A 20,630-nucleotide genomic window follows, 5' to 3' on the forward strand; every position below is an offset into this window, starting at 1 on the left:
TAACAGCAGTTTCTTTAGTTGGTGGTTTTAATTTCCTTTTTGCTAATATGCATGTTTAAAATGTTTCTATAAAATAAACATGTTCCTTATATAAAACAATTTTTAAAGAAATTTTTGGTTACAGGGTCTTTTGTCCTCATCTACTCATTTAAAAAACAAAGTGATGCTACAGAAACCTTAAAAACATAAAAAGAAGCCCATTGACACTGCTTCCTCTGATAATACTGCTTAAGGACTTTGAAAACATTTCATCTAAATAAATACCAATGTATATTTCACCTGCAAGCTCAAAAATCCAGCCACTGAAAAAATTATGGCGCACAGTACTACTCTGCGGCGTGTGGGGTATCCATGAGCGGGAAGCACCTCGCTGGCAACCGGTACTGGCGGTTCTCCGTTGGCGGGGGGAGGGCTGTCCTGTACACTGCAGGCCGTTTGCACCTACCCACCCACTGGATGCCAGCAAACCCTGCAGCACTGCAACCAAAAATGTCTCCAGATTACCAAAATCATGCCTGGGTGAGAACCACCTTATCAGATTAAAAACTCCCACGGGTTCTTTGGAGCTGGGGAGGAGGAAGAAAGGTGGTTTTGGTCTTTGTGATGGAGAAGGAAAGGCAAAGAAAGGTGAGGAATATTTTATAACAAACAAAAAGGTTCAACTGCAACTCACACACCACAAAAAGGAAAGGTACCCTTTTGTATGAGGTCTACTGAAAAACATTTTAACCAAATACTGCTGTGTGTGGCCAGCACAGTAATGATGAGAGTAACAGTACAGAAAATTGAGGGGAAAATCCACAGCATCATTACCTTGTTAATAAGTATCTTCAATAAAATAAGGTCCTAAAGATTTTCGCAAAGATCAATGAAGTTAAACTAACGTAATTCCCGTTCTCTCCAACATATGTAAGGAGGTTAAACATTCTCAAATTACCTGCTATTCTCTTACCACTGAAAATATCCACATAAAAAACACATCCACTCAATTAGCTATCATAAGCATCTGTTTTAATCAAGTGTAAATGTGCTACAAATGCCATTAAAAAGTAACATTTTCAGAATCCTCTCCTCCTTTCTATTTGCAAAGGAAGACCAAAACATCCAGCCTGGAGAAGCTATGGTTTAAACATTACAACAGAAAATTAAACATTCACACATTCTTTTTCTGGCTGATTATAAAATCAACTCAGCCATATTTTCCACCAAACAGACAAATACCCAGTTTCCTTAGTCTATTCTTGGACAGGTCACCAGACTGGGAATAAGAGACCGATAGTCTATTCCCAGCCGCAAAACAGACTTGTAATCTTAAACAAATTATTCACTCAGGTTAAGGTTCTACACCGGTATCATGCTGACAATACTGAAAATCCGCCCAGAAACAGGCTCGGAGAAACCCGGGACCTCCTCCTGCACCCAGAGGACAAATGGCAGCGTATTTTTAGATTTATAAAATTTATAAAATCTACAACGCTGAATAGGGTTTTATTTATAGCAACATTTTAACATACTTGAGATTTCGAAACTTTACCATTGCCATCTATAAATAAGAAACGGTCCTTGTTTAATCACACCATGCCCAAGTTTGCAAAATTCTATATGCCAAGTAAACAAAGATAATTATTATGTAAACCAAAACAAAAAAGCTCTTTTAAATTCAAGCTATTGGTTAAGGTTCAACTTTTGCATTTCCTAACTCTAGCTTCTTTCCTGGCACTGTAAAAACGGGCTTTGCAAAGTCTGGAGAGTCAAAGTTTGCCCCATAGCCTAATTTTGGAAAGGCCTTAAGATTGTCCTCTCCACTAAACACGCAGGTTTTACTAGCGCAACCAATGTAAGAATACAGGCATATATTTTTTTACTCTCGATGCCAAGTAAAACAATACCCAGTAAACCAAGCTACCCGTCTGACCTTTTCGCACACCATAAACCTGAACATGATGCAGTCCAACGGTAGTTTGAAAAAACAGGGTTAAGAGGAAAAGTGTGCGTGGGGGTTGTCAGTTAACGTGAGGCGGCCCCGCTGTCAGGCAGACACTTGTCAGCCGCCGAGGACCCACTCACACCGTCTCCCATCTCGCTGGGGCAGAGGCACTGACTGCGCCAGCGGAGCCCGACCCGGAAGTCGCGGTGTCTGGGCCACCCGGCGGCGCGCGGCCCGGGCCCCACAGCCCTCCGAGGCCCCGGCCCCGCCGCCCGCCGAGGCCCCGCCGCCCGCCAAGGCCCCAGCCCCGCCGCCCGCCGAGGCCCCGCCGCCCTCCCAGGCCCCGGGCCCGCTTCGCCCGCGCAGCCGCAGGCGCGCCAGCCACTCGGGCAGGAAAAGCCCCAGCTTCTCGGCAGCCCTTCTCTGCACACGGGGGCCACGCGCGCGCGCACACGCACTCACACTCACTCACACAACGAAAGCGAGCCGTGCGGGCGGCGTGCGGGGCTCCGCTCGGGGTGTCCGGGAAGCCCTTCCTCCAGTCCCCGCCGCGCGGCCCGGGCCTGCTCACTCACGGAGCGCTCCCCGGGCGCGCGTGCCTGCGCGCAGATCCCGGCCGCCCGCCCGCCCGCCCGGCTCGGCCGCGCTCCCGGAGGCGGCGGCGGCTCCGGGCCCACCAGCAGCGCGGCTCCGCGCCCTGCTCCGCCCGCAGCCGAGCGGACTGCCGGCAAAATCCCGCCCGCGCGGCTGGTCCGATCCGGCCTGGCTCCGACAGCCCCAACGACCTGAGGGCTCCCTACCTCCCGTCTTTCTTAAGAAATAAAATTATTACGCTTAATTATCTGTATTGAAAAACCGTACAAACCATGGCCCTGTAAGCCCCTTCGCTTCCTGAACCAGTAATCAAAACTACCATCTAACACACCACCCCCACAACACAGTCTTAAAACCTATTTTCGCCAATCAAACGGGCTTCAGCAATCTGTCAGTAACCTCTTCAATCCTTCCTCTTGTCTCTTCACTTCTTCATTTACTTATCTTAGTTTTCCCCTGCCTTCCTGTTTTTAACCTAAGGGCTGCGTTTCTCCCAACGCAGATTGTTTTCTAAACCCTCTTTCCGATTTTACTCTTTTGAACTTTTCTAACAGTACTAAGCTTCCTCATAATCCGTCATATCTCCCACTGAACTTATTCAAAACCTCTCCACGACCTTTATAATTATCAGCTCCTACCAAATCAATGTATAAATGACCTCAAACACTACATTTTTTCTTGTCTATTCCCTCAAAGTTAAGACTTTCCAACTTAACATAGAAATTTGCCCGAAACTGCCCTCAAATTTTGTGAACCTATTCCAGAAAGCCACAATTATCATTGAAAAAACCCATCTCCTAAGTATGCCGCTAGTAACTTCACAATGATCTTTCTAAATATTCTTTACCAATTCATTTGAGTTGCTCAAAACTCAAGACCTACCATGCCCATTTCCCTAAAGGCTCTAATTATAGAGCCTAATCGAACTAACAAATTCCCTCTATTACTGTGTGTATCTACACATTCAGGTGTTTATGTGTAGACAAACACACATACACAAGACCCTGCAGAACACCAACTGTACACTTCATTCTAATCCCTTGAGTATTGGCTCTTCTCAAATTTACAAGGAAAGCTCAACCTTTCCTTGATTTGAGAAGGAAATCTAGATTTTCAGGCATCCTACACCCTGTGAAGTCACTTAAAACATACCTTGTCATTTCTACTCTGACCCCTCCCAACATCTTCCTTAAGGTATCCATCTTTAGTCTAACGCACACAATCCACCCCAATATTCAGAATAAACCATCACTCCCCAAGGTCCAGGTATGCCTGAAGCAGGTCCTAGAAACAATTCTAGGTCAAATGAAATCAGGCAGGGTTGCTGTACGCTGCAACCAAGCTTTGTGAGTTGGGTAGTGACATCCCTGGGCCCTCTTAGACCTTTCAAAGCTCTGGATTTCCGTAGGTCCTTTATTATTAAATTTGGTGTCTGAATAGATGTAGAAGAAAAAAAGAAAAGGGATGACTGCCCCAGGGCTAGATGCTGGAAGTAACCCTAAAGCAAAGCTGCACCAGGATGGAACACCAAAACCATGGACTCTGTCTTGTCATAGTGTTCTCCCTGACACTTCATGTTTCCAACCCGAATGGGCCCTCCCCCTGAACACAGCCCAACACAGCATAAACCGTTCTGGATTCCTGGTTTGAGCAGGGAAATATTCTTTGCTCAGAGGTTGAAAGGGTTAGTCATATGAGGAATATAATGCAAATACCAAGGGTTTGAAGCATACAGCATTGGTTCTTTAACGGTTTAATATGTCATTTGTGACGTTCACAGCAAGACACTGATGGAGAGTCTTATAAAAATCACAGTTAGGTAAACGGTTTAGAGTCCAGCCTTTGATACTGTAAAGGAAAAGTTGATTTAAAAAAAGAGTTTAACAAAAATGAATACATACCATCTCAGAACTAGACACGCAAAAATTTGAGAGCAGATACAAAGTTAAAAGCCAAAGAATAAGGAGCCTGGTACATGTCATAAATATCACCAATGTAGACTACGAAAGCGAGTGTATGGAAGAATGATGACCATTTCAAACCCTGAGATTATAATGCTCAAGATGTTAACAATAAAAAGCAAAGCTTCGGTTTTACCTATATTTTGTTTTTGTAATTAGCATGACAGCTCCTTTACAGATGTTCAATAAACAAGAACTACAAATAAGACAAGAATGCACGTTTAGAACTATATATCTGGGAGTCACCTATACAGGTAGTAGGTGAAGCGAGAATACAGATCAAACCAACTTCCTAAAAAGCACTAAGAAAACATGTGTACACTCTGAAACGAGACAGAAAGCAGTTTTCATTATACAGTAGTCCCCAGTTTACGGCGTATCTGAGTTATGACAAACCACACTTACTACTGTCCGTTTTTTTTTTTTTGTACATCTTATCCTTAGTCATATGTACTACATATAACGTTTCAGTGCATAACTTGCTGATGTTATTCTCGTGCCAACCCCCAAACCCAAAGATCAAATTTATAAATAGAATGATAATAAAAGGCAACAACAGTGGAAACTTTAAAAAAAATAATGAGGTATTCAACTTACATCAGAACAGAGCCCCATCGTAAGTCAGGGACTACCTATACACAAAACAGAGAAACTATGAAGCCCTAGGACATCTCCTTCCTACCATCTACCTCATTCTCTTCACTTTTTACCAAAGCCTCCTACATACACAAATTATCACAATTTTTTTTCTTTTTTAATTGTGCTTTAAGTGGAAGTTTACAAATCAGGTCAGTCTCTCATACAAAAATTTACATACACCTTGCTATACACTCCTAATTGCTCTCCCTCTGATAGCTAGCACAGTACTTCCCTGCCCTCTCTCTCCTCATGTACATTTGGGTAGTTTCTGGACACCTCTGCCCTCTCATCTCCCCTCCAGACAGGTGATGCCAACATAGTCTCATGTGTCTACGTGATCCAAGAAGCTTGTTCTTCACCAGTCTCATTTTCCATCCCCTATTCCAGTCCAATCCCTGTCTGAGGAGTTGGCTTTGGGAATGGTTCCTGCCCTGGGGTAACAGAAGGTCTGGGGTCCATGGCCTCCAGGGTCCCTCCAGTCCCAGTCTGACTATTAAGTCTAGTCTTTTCACATGATTTTGGGGTCTGCATCCCACTGCTCTCTTGGTCCCTCAGGGTTTCTCTATTGAGTTCCCTGTTAGGGCAGTCATTGGTTGTGGCCCGGTACCATCTAGCTCTTCTGGTCTCAGGATGATGTAGTCTCTGATTTATGTGGTCCTTTTTGTCTCTTAGGCTCATAATTATTTTGTGCCTTTGGTGTTCTTCATTCTTCCTTGTTCCATGTGGGTTGAGACCCATCGATGCATCTTAGATGGCTGCTTGTTAGCGTTTAAGACCGCAGACGCCACTCTCCAAAGTGGGATGCAGAATGTTTTCTGAATAGATTTTATTATGCCAATTGACTTACATGTCCCCTGAAACCATGGTCCTCAAACCCCCAACCCTGCTATGCTGGCCTTTGAAGTGTTCAGTTTTTTAAGGAAACTTCTTCGTTATTGGTTTAGTCCATTTATGTTGACCTCTCCTTTATTGTGTATTGTCTTTCCCTTCACATAAAATAAAACTTATCTAGTATCTAATTAGTGAATACCCCTCTTCCTCCCTTCCACCCTCCTCCCCCCATAACCATCAAAGAGTATTTTCTTCTCTGCTTAAACTATTTCTCCAGTTCTTATAATACTGGTCTTATACAATATCTGTCCTTTTGCAATTGACTGATTTCACTCAGCATAATGTCCTCCAGATTCCTCCATGTTATGAAATGTTTCATGGATTCAATACTGTTCTTTATCAATGCGTAGTATTCCGTTGTGTGAATGTACCACAGTTTATTTATCCATTCATCTGCTGACGGGCACCTTGGTTGCTTCCAACTTTTTGCTATTGTAAACAGCGCTGCAATGAACATGGGTGTGCATATACCTGTTTGTGTGAAGGCTCTTATTTCTCTAGGGTATATTCCAAGGAGTGGGACTGCTGGATCATAATCACCATTCAATTTTTGCCAATACAAAGTCTGATGTGGTTTTGAGACGCTCAAGTAGAAATCAGGGATCTCTTCGTGTCTATGATTTACACTATAAAAAAGTTACGCATGACGTACTATCTAAAACCACCTTTGTAACGTTATGGGTAGCATGGACTATCCCTATTAGCACAGAGAACAAACAGGCTACTGGTATTTGTTACTTCTGAATAATTTCCTGTTTCTTTGATAGGTAGCTTTATGTTTTCTCTATATCTTCCCTGCTACAAACTACTTCCTCCACTCTTCATCTTATTCTTACTCCCAACTCAACACCATGTTCTACTGTCGACAAGCTGCCCCACGTCTTCTTCTTTCCATATTAATACTCATTCCACCTCATCTTTTTGTCTTTAGTGTATGATTTTTAATCCACAAATATCTCTCAACTGAATTTATATCAGTAGATTACATATGAATGGTTATGATTTTGCACTACTGTGAAAGAATTGATGAAAGTAACAAATCCATCTACTTCTCTCAATCCCCACACCACAATGACAATTAGGATCACTACCATCTCTATTGTGTTTTAGGAGAAAGTTTACAGCTCAAGTCAATTTCTTATACAAAAATTCACAATCATATCACTTTGTGACATTAGTTGCAATCCCCACAATGCGACAACACACTCTCCCAACTCACCCCAGGTTCCCTGTATCCGTTCAACTAGTTCCTGCCCCATCCTGCCTCCAGGTAGGAGTCGCTCATTTGGTCTTGTGTATCTGATTGAACTAAGAAGCACACTACTCACATGTATTATTTTTTATTTTATAGTCCTGTCTAACCTTTGTCTGAAGAGTGGGCTTCAAGAATGGCTTCGGTTCTGGGTAGAGTGTCCAAGGGCCACATCTTTAGGGGGTTCCTCCAGTCTCTGTCCGACCATTAAGTCTGGTCTTTGTACATGAATTTGAGTTCTACTCTGCACTTTTCTTCCGCTCCATCCAGGACTTTCTGTTGTGTTCCCTGTCAGGGTGGTCACTGGTGGTAGCTGGGTACCATCTAGTTCTTCTGGTCTCAGGCTGGTGGAGTCTGTGGTTTATGTGGCCCTTTTGTCCCTTGGGCTAATATTTTCCTTCTGTTTTTGGTGTTCTTCATTCCCCTTTGTTCCAAGTGAGTTGGGACCAATTGATGCATCTAGATAGCCCCTTGCAAACTTTTAAGTCCCCAGTCACCACTCACCAAAGTGAGATGCAGAACATTTTTTTAATAAACTTTGTCCTGCCAATTGACCTAGATGTCCCCCGAAACTGTTCCCCAGGTTCTAGCCCCAGCTACTCTGTCCCTCAAAGTATATGGATATGTTCAGGAAACTTCTTAGCTTTTGCGTGGGTCCAGTTGTGCTGACTTCCCCTGTACTGTGTGTTGTCTTTCCCTTCACCTAAGATGATCCTTGTCTACTATCTAGTTAGTGAATGCCTCTCCCTCTCCCCACTCTCATAACCATCACAGAATGCTGTCTTTTGCGTTTAAGTCTTTTCTTGAGTTCTTATGACAGTGGCTTCATACAATATTTGTCCTTTTGCATCTGACTAATTTCACTCAGCATAATGCCCCCCAGGTTCATCCATGTTGTGAGATGTCTCACAGGTTCGCCATTGTTCTTTTATCGTTGTCACTACCATCTCTTGCCGGGATTGCTGCAACCACTTCCTCATCTTATTTCAAGCTTGCCTTGTCTTGGACAACCCGCTTCTCTCAAGACTTAGCTAACACTCTCCTACGCCTTTAGCTTGATAAAAGTGCTGACTGCTTCTTGCTCACCAGGGCTACTCTCACTGTTCTCCCATTGCTAAAAAATTCCTTTGCGGTTCACAGTACTCACTTAAACCATTCCTTCTACAACATTTCCCAAGCTCCAGAATACCCTCTGACCTTCGTTCTCCAGTGACTTCAGTTCTACTTTGTCCCATACAAAAAACCCTTCGCCATTGAGTCAATTCCAACTCACAGTGATCCTATAGAAAGAGTAGTACTGCCCCAGACGGTTTCCAAGGAGCAGCTGGTAGATTCCAACTGCCAATCTTTTGGTTATCAGCTTGAGCTCTTAACCACTGTGCCATCAGAGCTCTACTTTGTCCTATATGCACCCACTATTTGCAAGTGAATTCAACATTGACAGTGAAGAGCTTTCTATATCCTTGCCCTCAACTCCTGAAATCTTCATTTGCATTTCAGCCACCCACAAATACATACTGTAAACAGTTGCAAGTGTTCTACCACTTAGCATTGTGAACTTCAGATACCCATTGTTTACTTTTTTTTTTTAAACCACAACCACCTCGTTCTTCTAGTTCTACACCTGCGCTTCACCTCCTTTTGGCTTCATTTGTCGCCTCCCTACACAATTTAAACCTGTCCATCTGCCATATTTAACACTGCCCTCTCCAGAATATGATGGCCTTCCTTTCATTACACTCATCATGTTTCTCCCCAGTGATGGATATCTTCACCATCTGTTTTCTCCACACCCACACATCAGGTGGTAAGCACCACCAAAAAGCCATGAAATCTTCCACAACAGATTTACTCTGAATACAATTCTCCATCTCATTGACTGATTCAAATTGTTTTCATATTTAAATCCCTAATCCCGTCAAATACTTAATCCCATCCACAAAATTCCCTCAAATCACACCTTTTTTTTTTCCAACTGTAATCATACAGCTTCTAAACTGCTACGTCTTCATCATCTGTTCCCTTTGGCTTTTAGTTTCAGAAGTTATTCCTCCTTCTTAAAGTAAACTTAGTACAATTTCTATATTCATTGCTTCCGTATTCTCTCAACCCATTCAGACTTTTACCCCCATACAATCTGCCCTCTGAATTGTTCTCCTGAAGAGCACAAAAAAAATGTATGTATGAAATCCTATGACCCACCTTTCAAGTCCTTATCCTCTCCTTGACAGTGACACTTAAACTACTTCCATTGGTTTATGTCACTCACTGTACCATGTGATTCTACTCTGGCCCTTGTCTTTGCTTTTTCTGTCTCCAAGGACTACTGCTCCTCTTCTTAGCCCAAACTGTGGGTTATTTCCCCCCAACTTCTGTCTTTGAGCCTTTCTCTAATTCTCTGTCCTTAAGGGTCTCATCCCTTAGCACTGCTTCTACATTTTCATTCGTCAAATAGATATCTTCCCGCAGACCCCAAAAGGAATAATCTTCAAAACATCACCCTCTGCTGCAATCTACTTTATTCCTGAGGAGTTAGAATATATAATGATTTCTTTGTAACTAGTTTCTTCAACTATTGCTTCATTTGACACCTAGATTATCTGACCAATCAATTTCATAGTCATTAGTCCCCTACCAAGTTCAGAATTAGTAGCTTCAATTACCAACTCTATGTAAGTATTCCCAAATCTGTACTGGACCTATTTCCTCAGCTGCAATACAGTATTTTTAACCCTAGCTAGACAATTCCCCCTGGAGACAGTGTGCCTCACACACTGGTTAATGTGTAGCCATTCTTCGCCACCAAAACAGTTCTGCTACCTGATCCAATAATTTCTGTTAATGGTATCACCATTCTCAGTAATTCAGGTTGAAAAGCCTCATCACCCTTAACTTTTCCTCCATTATTTCCCAAAAGTCCATTTGCCATCACGCCCTTCAATACTTTCTTTGAGGTATTTCTTACCTCTATTCCTTTTTTTTTCATTCCCACTACCACCATCCCAGCTTCATATTTCTTTGTCCTAGTCACCAGATTCTCTTCATTACAAAAAAAGGATAGCAGATTAATATTCCTAAACTTTACCTTATTTCCACCTCAAAAATCATCAATGGTGCCCCACTGCCCACTGAATCAAGTTAAAACTCCTTTTTTCCCACTGCCATCAAGTTGATTCCGACTCACAGAGATCCTATAGGACAGAGCAGAACTGCCCCATAGGGCTTCCAAGGCTGTAAATCTTTACGGAAGTAGACAGCCACATCTTTCTGCCTAAAACTCCTTAGACTTCCAAAAAACAGAAACGACCCAACTGTCCAAAAATTGTGGAATGAATAGCTACACTATTGTATATTCACATAACGAAATATCACAGAGCCATGAAAAAGAATGTACTACTGCTCTACACAACATGGATAAATTTCACGGGTATAATGTTGAGCAAAAGAAATCAGACATAAAAGTATGATTCCACTTATTCGATGTTCAAAAACAGGCAAAACTACTCTGTGGGGATAGAAGTCAGAACAGGAGTCACTTTTAGTTGTAGGCATCAACTCACAGGCGACACATGAGGAAGCCTTTGGGGTGTTGGTAATGTCCTATATTTTGATCTGAATGGTGGTTACATAAACGCACACCTAAGAAAAATTCATTAATCTATATCCTTAAGATTTGAGCACTTCACTGCATATAATTTATATCTCAAAGTTTTAAAAACCACTTTAGAGATTTTTTTTCATCTACTTTCCAGCTTTATTTCCCTCTACTGCTCAATAAAAATATAAACCCTAAATTCCAGTTCATCTAGACCACCAATCCCTATACATCCCTAGAACTCTTCTCACTGTCACTCACACCACTGTGCATTTTTCTTGCAATGCCAACCCTTACCATCTTGCCCACCATAATCCCATTTATCCTTTAAGATCTAAACTACAATGCAATTCCTCCAAAAAGTCAGCCCTGATCAAGCCGGCCACAGCACTATGTCATAGACAGAGGTGTACACATTTTGCCCCCGGATAAACTCCTGAAGAACAGGAACTGTACTGTATATAAGCAGGTACCCTTCACGCTGCCGACCGTGGAACCTCGCACACGGTGTTGCTCCTAGCTGCTGTCAAGTCAGCTCCAACTCATAACGACTGTAGCAGAGTGAAACCTTGCCTGGTCCCACACTATGCTCACAATCTTCTCAGCCCACTGTCGTCAGCTATTTTGTCAGTCCATCTCATTGAAGGCTTCCCTCTTTTGGCTGACCCTCTACTTGACCAACCATGATGTCCTTTTCTGACAATTGGTCTTTCCTAATGACATGTCCAAAGCAAGCAAGACGAAGTCTCACCATCCTCGCTTCTAAGGAGCATTCTGGCTGTACTTCCTCCAAGACCGGTTTGCACACAGTGAGTGTACAAACATATTCTCTGAATCAATAAATTCTAGGAGTGCATCAAAAGCACCCTTCCATCTAGCCCCTCCTCTTATATCCATCCACTATTGTTCCCACTCTCAATTCATTCCACGGATTACATACCTGATCATTCAACAAACAATTACTGAGTACCTACCACATGGAAGAAACTGTAAATTACCTACTCTGTGTCCCTATACTACTCGAAAATGTGATCTTATTTCAGCTGTCGCTATTTGAATCTTTTCACAACCCTCAATTTCCAGGTATCTTTCCTTCCTCTCTATATCCAATCATATCCCACTACCTTACTTCTAATCCTACTGCTATCAGATGTGAGCCCTTGTGGCACAGTGGTTAAAGCTTACTGCTAACGGTAAGTTCAGTGATTCAAACCCACAGCTGCTCTGTGGAGGAAAGATGTGGCAGTCTGCTTCCGTAAAGATTTACAGCTTTGGAAACTCTATGGGGCAGTTCTACTCTGTCCTATAGAGTCGCTCTGAGTCAGAATCAACTCAATGGCAACAGGTTTGGTTTTGGTTTTACTGCTATCAAACTAAATCAAGCCCTTCTTAGTTGCTACAGTAGTCTTCTAACTGGTCTTCTCCCCTCCAATTGTACTCTACCACCACCTGGCCCCAATCTCTCCTGTATGCTACAGCTACGGTCAGATTAAGTCATCTAATGGCTAGTCCTTCACTCACTTCTCTATACAGAAAAGCTCACTAGCCATACATTAACATTATGTTAACATACTTTAGTTCTATATTAGCATATTTTAATTCTCAAATGCTCACAATAACCCTTGCAAGAAAGGCAGAATGACTATCAATTTCCTGATGAGAAAACTGAGACCAGAAAGTAATCCCTCCACAATCATTAAAAAAAAAAAAACCCACTGCTGTCACGTTGATTCCAACTCACAGCGACCCTACAAGACAGAGTAGAAATGCCCCAGAGGGTTTCCAAGGAGCACCTGGTGAACTCAAACTGCAGGCTTTTTGGTTAGCAGCCGAGTTCTTATCCACTGCACTACCAGGACTCCTTTATAATCATAAATATAGAGCTGAGTAAACAGAAGGGCCAAGACTAAAACCCAGCTCTGTTTGCTTACTAAGTACAATACTACGTAATATCAAACACAAACTACTTAGCTTAGTCTCAAGGCCATCCATCTTCTACCCAATCCCATCTTATATAATATTACGCTCTCTTCATGAACACTCTCCGTATTCCAAACTATAGGTTATGATCAATTACTTAGTTGGTTGTGAAATTCGTTTAATGGCTCACAACCAGCTCTTTTTTCCCTCACACAGCTTTTTTCTTTTTAAGTCAAACAAAAGAGAATGGAAAACACCCAAGAGACCCCAACATGGTAAGGATAGGCATTGTTTTGAGAAACTTTATTTTACACATACACACATTTATAAAGGTATAAATTAGGTGAAGGAAGGAGCCCTGGTGGCACAGTGGTTAAAGCGATCAACTGCTAACCGAAAGGCCGATGGTTCGAACACCACCAGCAGCTCCGCCGGAGAAAGATCTGGCAGTTTGCTGTCATAGAGATTTAAAACCTCGGAAACCCTATGGGGTCACTCACTACGAGTCGGAATCGACTCCACAGTAGTGGGTTTGGTATGCTAGTTGAAAGAACCCTGGTGGCACGGTGGTTAAGCGCTTGGCTGCTAACTGAAAGGTCAGCGGTTCAAACCCACCTGCCATTCAAAGGGAGACAGATGTGGCCGTCGGATTCCATAAAGATTACAGTCTTAAAAACCCCATAGGACAGTACTACTCTGTCCTACAGGGTTGCTATGAGTCGGAATTGACTCGATGGCAATGGGTTTATATTAGGTGAAGATGACATGCATTTCTTACTGTGGGTCACAGATAACGCACCATTCCCAACATATCCTTGGCTTCTCATCTCCAAGTCTCTGTTTATCTTATTAAATGGTATGCTCTTTCCAACAATCTCTGTTGAGTTAGAATCCTACTCGTCCCTTCAAAGACTAGCTAAAATGCCACTTCTTCCCCGAAGCTTGCCCCAGGTTTTCTCCCAACCAAATGCATTTTTCTACCTTTTAATTTCATTAAGATGTGGCGTTTTACGATAAAGTCGTAATCACAGTGTGTTGTCTGCACACAAGTCCAGCTCCCCTAACAGCACACAAATCCTGAAGGACGATGCACAACTTCCAGTGTTTCTGGCTGCACCTAACACAGTGCTTTTACATATGATAAATGCGCAACGATTGCTGAACAAAAAACTTATCCCATCATTTTCTGAAACCATTAAAATAATCTCTACTACATTCCAAACTCCCGCTAACTCTTACCCTTCAAACAGTCTCACCATCTTTCCAAAACAGACCTCGCAAATAACTCTTCACCTTCAACCTTCTCTTGCTTCCCTGGAAACATAACCTGTTGTATTTCAATAGTCTTTCCTTCTTTTAGAATCATCCTATCAGCTACCATCTTTCTTCTCCACATACGTATCTTCCACTTCATTCCTAATTCTCTAACATCCCTAATGATCGATCTTACAGTCTTTAAACAGATTTTTCTTTCTTCCTTAATTTTCTCTTCAACCAGACCTCCCTAATTAATTTCAATTCATGTATAGCAGACATATTTTTGCTAGCCCCATTAAGTCCTTTGTAGAACAAGGCAGGGTGTGAGTAAATAAATGAAGACACAAAAAACATATATATAAGTCCGACTCCCTAAATGATCTTGGGTATTGCCCAATTCATTCACTTACTCAAGAAGCATGTGTCTTCTGGACACATGCCCTCAGTTCTCTGTCTGTTTTATTCCGTAATTCAGAAAGCAGTTTTGAGAAAAGCCTGCAGGAAAATGTCAGGGTAACAGAGGAGCCAAGCTGACTCATGCTTTTCACTCACAGAGACCAAACAATTTATGGGGTACAGGCTCAGAAAAGGACAAACTAAGAGTTACACTAGACATAGATGGAAATAAGCCCCGCAGTTGTTCCAGGGGACTCAAAATCTACCCAGCAAATGTGAATTTGAAACGGAAACAAGCCAGTAGGAGTAGCTAAAATGAAGCAGGCAAAAAGCATTCAGACAAAAATAGATTCAGGCTCTAGGTTCATCCTAGGGCTGCAAGGAAAATTTGGAGCTATTCAGTCCCTCTCCTGAGATCCCTCAAGAATTCTTTCAAATATTTAGCTAAAGTATGGTACTTAAATCCTTTCCCCAAACTTTAGCCAATATTCACTTCTCCATTCTCTTAACTCCTACAGCACTTACAATCTGTAAAACTCATTTGGAAACTTAATCATAAACTATCTTGTTCAAGGTAATGAAACTGTTTTTGTTAACAAATATATCCAGAATTTATTTACAGATTCAATTCAGTATGGTCCTCCTCAATAGTTACTCCATCCACCCAACCATCTGATGCACTCAACCAACATCTACCTACGGCCTACTACATGTGAAGCCACCATCACTGCTCAAAATATTTCCAACAACTTCTTTGGGAGTGTCTTCCAAAGGCAGTTAATAAATCAATCAAGAAAATTATTCCCATTTCTTGTGACTATCTGAATTTAAGGTGCCCTGGCAGCACAGTGGTTAAGCACTTGGCTGCTAACCAAAAGGCTGTGGTTTGAACCCACCAGCAGCTCTGTGGAAGAAAGATATGGCAGTCTGCTTCTGTAAAGACTTACAGCCTAAGGAACCCTATGGGGCAGCTCTACTCTGTCCTCTAGGGTCCCTAAGAGTTGAAATCAACTTGACAGCAATGGATTTGGTTGTTTTTTTTGGGGGGGGGGGGTGGCCGCAGGTAGTATCTGAACTTAATCCCAAACATGGGACACTGGTGGTGCAGTGGTTAAGAGCTCAGGCAGCTAACCAAAAGGCCAGCAGTTCAAATCCACCAGCCACTCCTTGGAAACCCTATAGGGCAGTTCTACTCCATCCTATAGGATCGCTGAGTCAGAATCGACTCGACAGCAACACATTCTCCGAATTTAAAGTCAATCTATTCTTTACTCAGTCTAGAGCTTTATTCACTTTGGAACTCAATTTTGACGGATTTTCAGCATTTCTAGAAATCACACTTTCCAAGGATAAAGATCTGTCACCATAAGCCGCTTCAGAATAACAGAATGCCTTGCATTATTTCTAAAGGTGGAAATATGAACTCTTAGGGATGTTTTACTCACCTCTATTGGCCCCCACCCCCAACAGCACACACCAGGTACTGAGTAAGTAAATTGTATAACGTTGTGCTAGAGGTGTGGAAGGTAATTCAGAAAAGGCATTCCAAAAATACTCTGAAAACTGACAGCATTAGTGAAATAAGTGTACAGCTACTGAAAATGACTACCAAAATATAAAAATTCTCAGCTGGAGCTAAAATTTTGTTTTTAAAAGTCAATTTTCCTGAAATCTTACGCTGCTACTGAATTAGTTCACAACTGTCTTTCTCCCCAAAAAAAAATATAAATATTGTAAATTCCCTGTGGGAAGAAACTTCATTAACACTTATTACCCTATAAATGAATTAAATCAGACAGATCCTTAGAACAGCTAAAAAATTTCTAAGAGTCATTTATGCCTGAGGCAAGAAAATCCAAATCTGTCCCAGACCTGATTCACTACAGATTAAAGGAGCTTCAGATTAGAACCTTGGGCACGCCCACCCCTTCTGTGTTTTTGCAGGATTGCTGCAATTCCATTCTAGTCCATTCTGTATTCTCCCCTTAAATCTGAAGGCCCTCTCCGGTCAGATATCCTTCCTGTCCTTCATTCTCTCAAACACACACACACACACTCACAGAAACACACAAACTTGTCTACAATATCCACGTAGTCCTCAGCGATGTCACAGTCCTACTATTATTACTAACAGCGCACAGTGCTCTCTAGCAGTCACTCAACAGGTATTTATTAAGCACTTAAGAACCAAGCTGTTAGGAGTCTCCCCAGAGATTAAATAGTCTCAGCTCTAGAGCAGGTTACAATCTAGTTACCATTTGCAAAACAAAGAGAGAATAACTCCCATAAGTAAATATGAGATTTGGCAGTACGGAATCTACATGGGAATGAATAATGTCATTATTCAAAGCAAGCAAGACAGGACTCAAGAGCTGGGGTTACTTAAGCAAGACTTCCAAAAAGGAGGGGTGCAAGAGCCTTCTATTTTCCCAGTATTAGTCACTACTGGATGTTGCACCTCATGCACAAATTTCAAAAACACCAATATTTTATGACTCTGTCCTAATATACGAGCAGCTGACTTTTTTCTACCATATCGCCAACATATTGATGACTTAAATGTGCTAATTTCCTTACAACTGCCACAAATCTGTCTCATCACTGGAATTTAAATCTCCTTCAAATCAACTATATCCCAGTGCCCTCAGAATTCCTTTCTTTGGCCTGCCACAAAATTATCACCACCTTCATCATACCCTGTCCCTCACGTCCCTCATACTCCTCCCCCTCTGATCACATTTTCCCATCCCTCCCCAAAAAAGAAACACACTCATGCCCACACCAATCGATTCCTTCCTGAAAAGAATTGCCATCGGAGCCTGGAAAGAATATTCAAGGGCCACTTTAACCCAGATTGCCCACTCTAACTCCCCAGAAGACTGTCAAAGAATAATGCAGTCAACCTAGTAATGAATTCCAGGATGAACAATTATCATTTTTAAGCAACTCCCCCCACCTCTAACCAGCAACCGTTATGCTGCAAAGGTGTTTCCTACACAGGGTCACCCTAACAGGTCCATCCATCAAACTTTCCTTTACCATCTATCCCACTTTTTCCAGTCTGATAAAATGCTCTCTTTACCCTAGGAAAGTCCTTCCTCGTCTAAACCCCCATCTAATATACTGGTAAAATCAAGTGAGACAGCCTAAGGTTTCTGGAGTCTGAAATCAAGGCATCCATCCGCATTATATTTAAAGAAATAAACACATCCAATAAAAGAACTTAAATAATAACTATCAAAGATTGGAAAGGAAAATGAGAAAGGGGATAATGTCAGTGCCTTAGATTGGAAAGGAAAACGAGAAAGGGGATAATGTCAGTGCCTTAGATCCTTTTTATTCATGGTAAAGAGTCAAAAGATATCATTTTGATAAATCAAGAAATAATACTACGTACACATTACTTAGGGACCTGGATGACAAGAAGTACAAAAATCAATGCTGAGAAGTAGTAGCCTCAGGAAAGTGGGAGGACAGGAGACAGGCGGGGCAAGGGCTACTACAAGCCCCCTCAGGACAATTTTATTTTTTAGCTATGTACATGCATTATTTCATAATAATTTAAAAGGGAGGGAAATAATACTGACATACAATTTTTAAGCCCATTAAACTTACAAAATTAAAAGGATCGTTAATATCCAGTGCTAGTAAGGGGAAGGGAAGGAAAACTGGCCTTCTCATACTGGGGATGACAATAAGAATGGGTACATCAACAGCCTGTAATATAACAAAGCCCTTAAAAACAATGCATACATCTAAATGTACTGATTTAGAAAGTTTTCCAAATATCTTACAACAATCCTGAATTATTCCTATAAGAATCTTTCAATAAAAGAAAACCTCTCTTCATTCTAAATTATCACCCTCCTTTAGGTATTGGCTGATATTTGCTAAAAGCATGAATGACTGAATTTTCCCTTTCCTCTCCCACACCTCTTTCCATCTTCCCCATTAATCCCTCTGTCCTCTACTTCCATAAAAAGATTTTTCATGCTCAACATGCATATTACTCTTAGTGGAAGGAACGTTACAATGTAAAGAGTATATTGTCTTCCCTAATAACAGGTGAATAGTTTTCAGGTAAATTTAAGAACATGGTTTTAGTCCAGAGTTTCCTCCTGGAAGTCCAGTCCAGTATGAGCTCAGGAAATCCAACGGAGTTGGGTTCATTTCCTGATGTGGAGATGCTAATCCGCCCTCCAAACTGGCTCTAGAATCATCCAGTCTCTTCAGGTTCTCCTAGACCTCAAGATAACCAAAGGCAGTCCTGACCTCCTGGCAACTCAAGACCAAAACAGATATTCTACTAGTCCACTCTGCAGGCCTACACTTGCTTGCTGATGCCTTCTCTTCAATACCACCATGCCTCAGTGAGAGTTCCATCAGAAACTGTGAGGGACAAAAGATCTCCTCCCACCAGCTTATGGAATCAATCTGGGCAACTAGACTAAGTTGAGCTACACGCGGAGCTGGCAAAGAAGGGCCACCATGCATGGACCCAGGCTGACTAACGTAGCAGCAGTTCTCCTGCTCCAGATTAGCTGGGCAGCGAAGAAATCACCAAGCCAAGTCATTTCCATTCTAGCAACTGTCAGCATAGTGTTCACACGGCCTTTGTATGTGATGACTTCCAATCTGCTAAAATCTCAACTCCTTGGCCTAAAGAATCCTTGTAGCACCAGGCCCATTCGTGAGCTATGTCAGAAGTGCTCATATTCACTGGTGTAGGTCTAGGGAAGTATCTCAAATCAAACTATACAGTAAGGTCTAATTCTCAATGATCCCAACCACAGCCGGGACCCACACTTACCAGATGTCATCTACAGGAGAGCCCAGACAGGTTCGGAACTATGCCGTCCTGGCCCATCTGGAATAACTATTCAGTCCTTGGCCCAACACTTATTAATTATATCACATCTGTCTAGTCTATCAAGCTTTCCCTTCATCTTCTCTAATACTCAGCACTCCCTTTTGCTTCAAACGCTGTCCTGTCTATTCACAGAAACTCCTCATGTCCCGTCTTCCTTTCCTTTGAAACGCTTCAGTCCTTTCCAGAACGAAATACCTAATGTATCTGCACAATAAACATCCCCAGAATCCTCAAGACTCCTCCACCCCCTGCATTCCTCCACCTATCCGGCATCTTTCCCTCCGGCTTCTCTCCCTGCTCACACTCCCACTATGATTCTTGCAAGAATTCCCTTTTCTCCAGCCCCTGCCCTTCCCTTCTCCTAAAGAGCACACTCAGGCAGCAACACCGACTGAGGCCTGCGGGGCATAAAGCACTGCACCAGGCACGGCAGACAGAGACCTGGTGTGTCCCTAGCCCCTTCACACCCACACCCGGCGCCCTCCGGCTTCCCCGTGCAAACGTTCTACCCTCCTCCCTACCTCTGACACCTCGCTCGGGCCTCCAAGGCCGCCTTCTCTCCTCCGCCACCCTCGTCATTATCCCTCCTCAACCCCCAGCCCACTCTCCGCGCCCTGCTTCCTCCCGTCCCCCGGGCAGCCCCTGCGCTCCGCACGGCCTCGGCCGGTGCCTCGGCCGGTCCCCCGGCCGCCCCCGGCCTCGCCCCGGCTCGCTCCCCCCGGGGTCAGGCCGTTACCGCCGCGCGCTCCCCCCGCGCGCCGCCCCCTCCCCCTCCCCGCCCTCCCCGGGCCCGGGCCTGCCAGGCCGAGCGCTTTACCGCGGGCGGCGCCGAGTCGCGCGGTCCCCGACTGCAGGCGGCGACAGCTCCAGCCTTCCCAGGGGCCTTGAGAGGAGGGGAAGGGGGGAGGGGGAAGAACTTTTGCGGTGGCAGCTTCAGCAACAGCTCCCACCCCTGCGCCTTTCTCCTCTTCCTCCCCCTCCTCCTCCTCTTCCTCCTTCTCTTCCTCCTCCCAGAGCAGTAGAGACGCAGACATGCCCCAGCTAGAGCGCCGCCGCGGTCGCCGCCGCCGCCGCCGCCGGCGCAGTGCACTGTGGGAAGCCCCGCAGACGGGAAGCGCTCTGCGGCGGCGGCCCTCGGCCGCCCGGGACCTGGCTGGGCAGCCCCAGCGTGGCCTCGACGGTGGCGCCTGCGTGTCACCGCCGCAGCGTGGCTGGGGGAGCGGGCCCTGGCCGCGGGTCCGCCGGGCCGGGCCTGGGAGGAGAGCGGTTGGGAAAGATTGGGACAGAGGAAGTCTCTTCGAAAGGGGTCCTCCCTTCAACCTTAACGC

General features: G+C 43.5%; 1 protein-coding gene across 6 annotated transcripts in view; it reads right to left on the bottom strand.

The window, feature by feature from the left end:
* ZNF148 (zinc finger protein 148) overlaps window positions 1-20,302 on the bottom strand; it is a 151,564-nt gene extending 131,262 nt beyond the window's left edge. For 4 of the 6 annotated variants that reach the window (XM_023551695.2, XM_064292933.1, XM_023551694.2 and 1 more), the window contains exon 1: window positions 20,120-20,302. The gene's annotated coding sequence lies outside the window, so the exon portion shown is untranslated. The remainder of the gene's footprint in view (window positions 1-20,119) is intronic. The other 2 variants (XM_064292801.1, XM_003412955.4) reach the window with 1 other exon arrangement.
* Window positions 20,303-20,630: the final 328 nt, after the last annotated feature.

This window comes from Loxodonta africana, chromosome 1 (assembly GCF_030014295.1).
Source record: "Loxodonta africana isolate mLoxAfr1 chromosome 1, mLoxAfr1.hap2, whole genome shotgun sequence".
Lineage (NCBI taxonomy): Eukaryota > Metazoa > Chordata > Mammalia > Proboscidea > Elephantidae > Loxodonta > Loxodonta africana.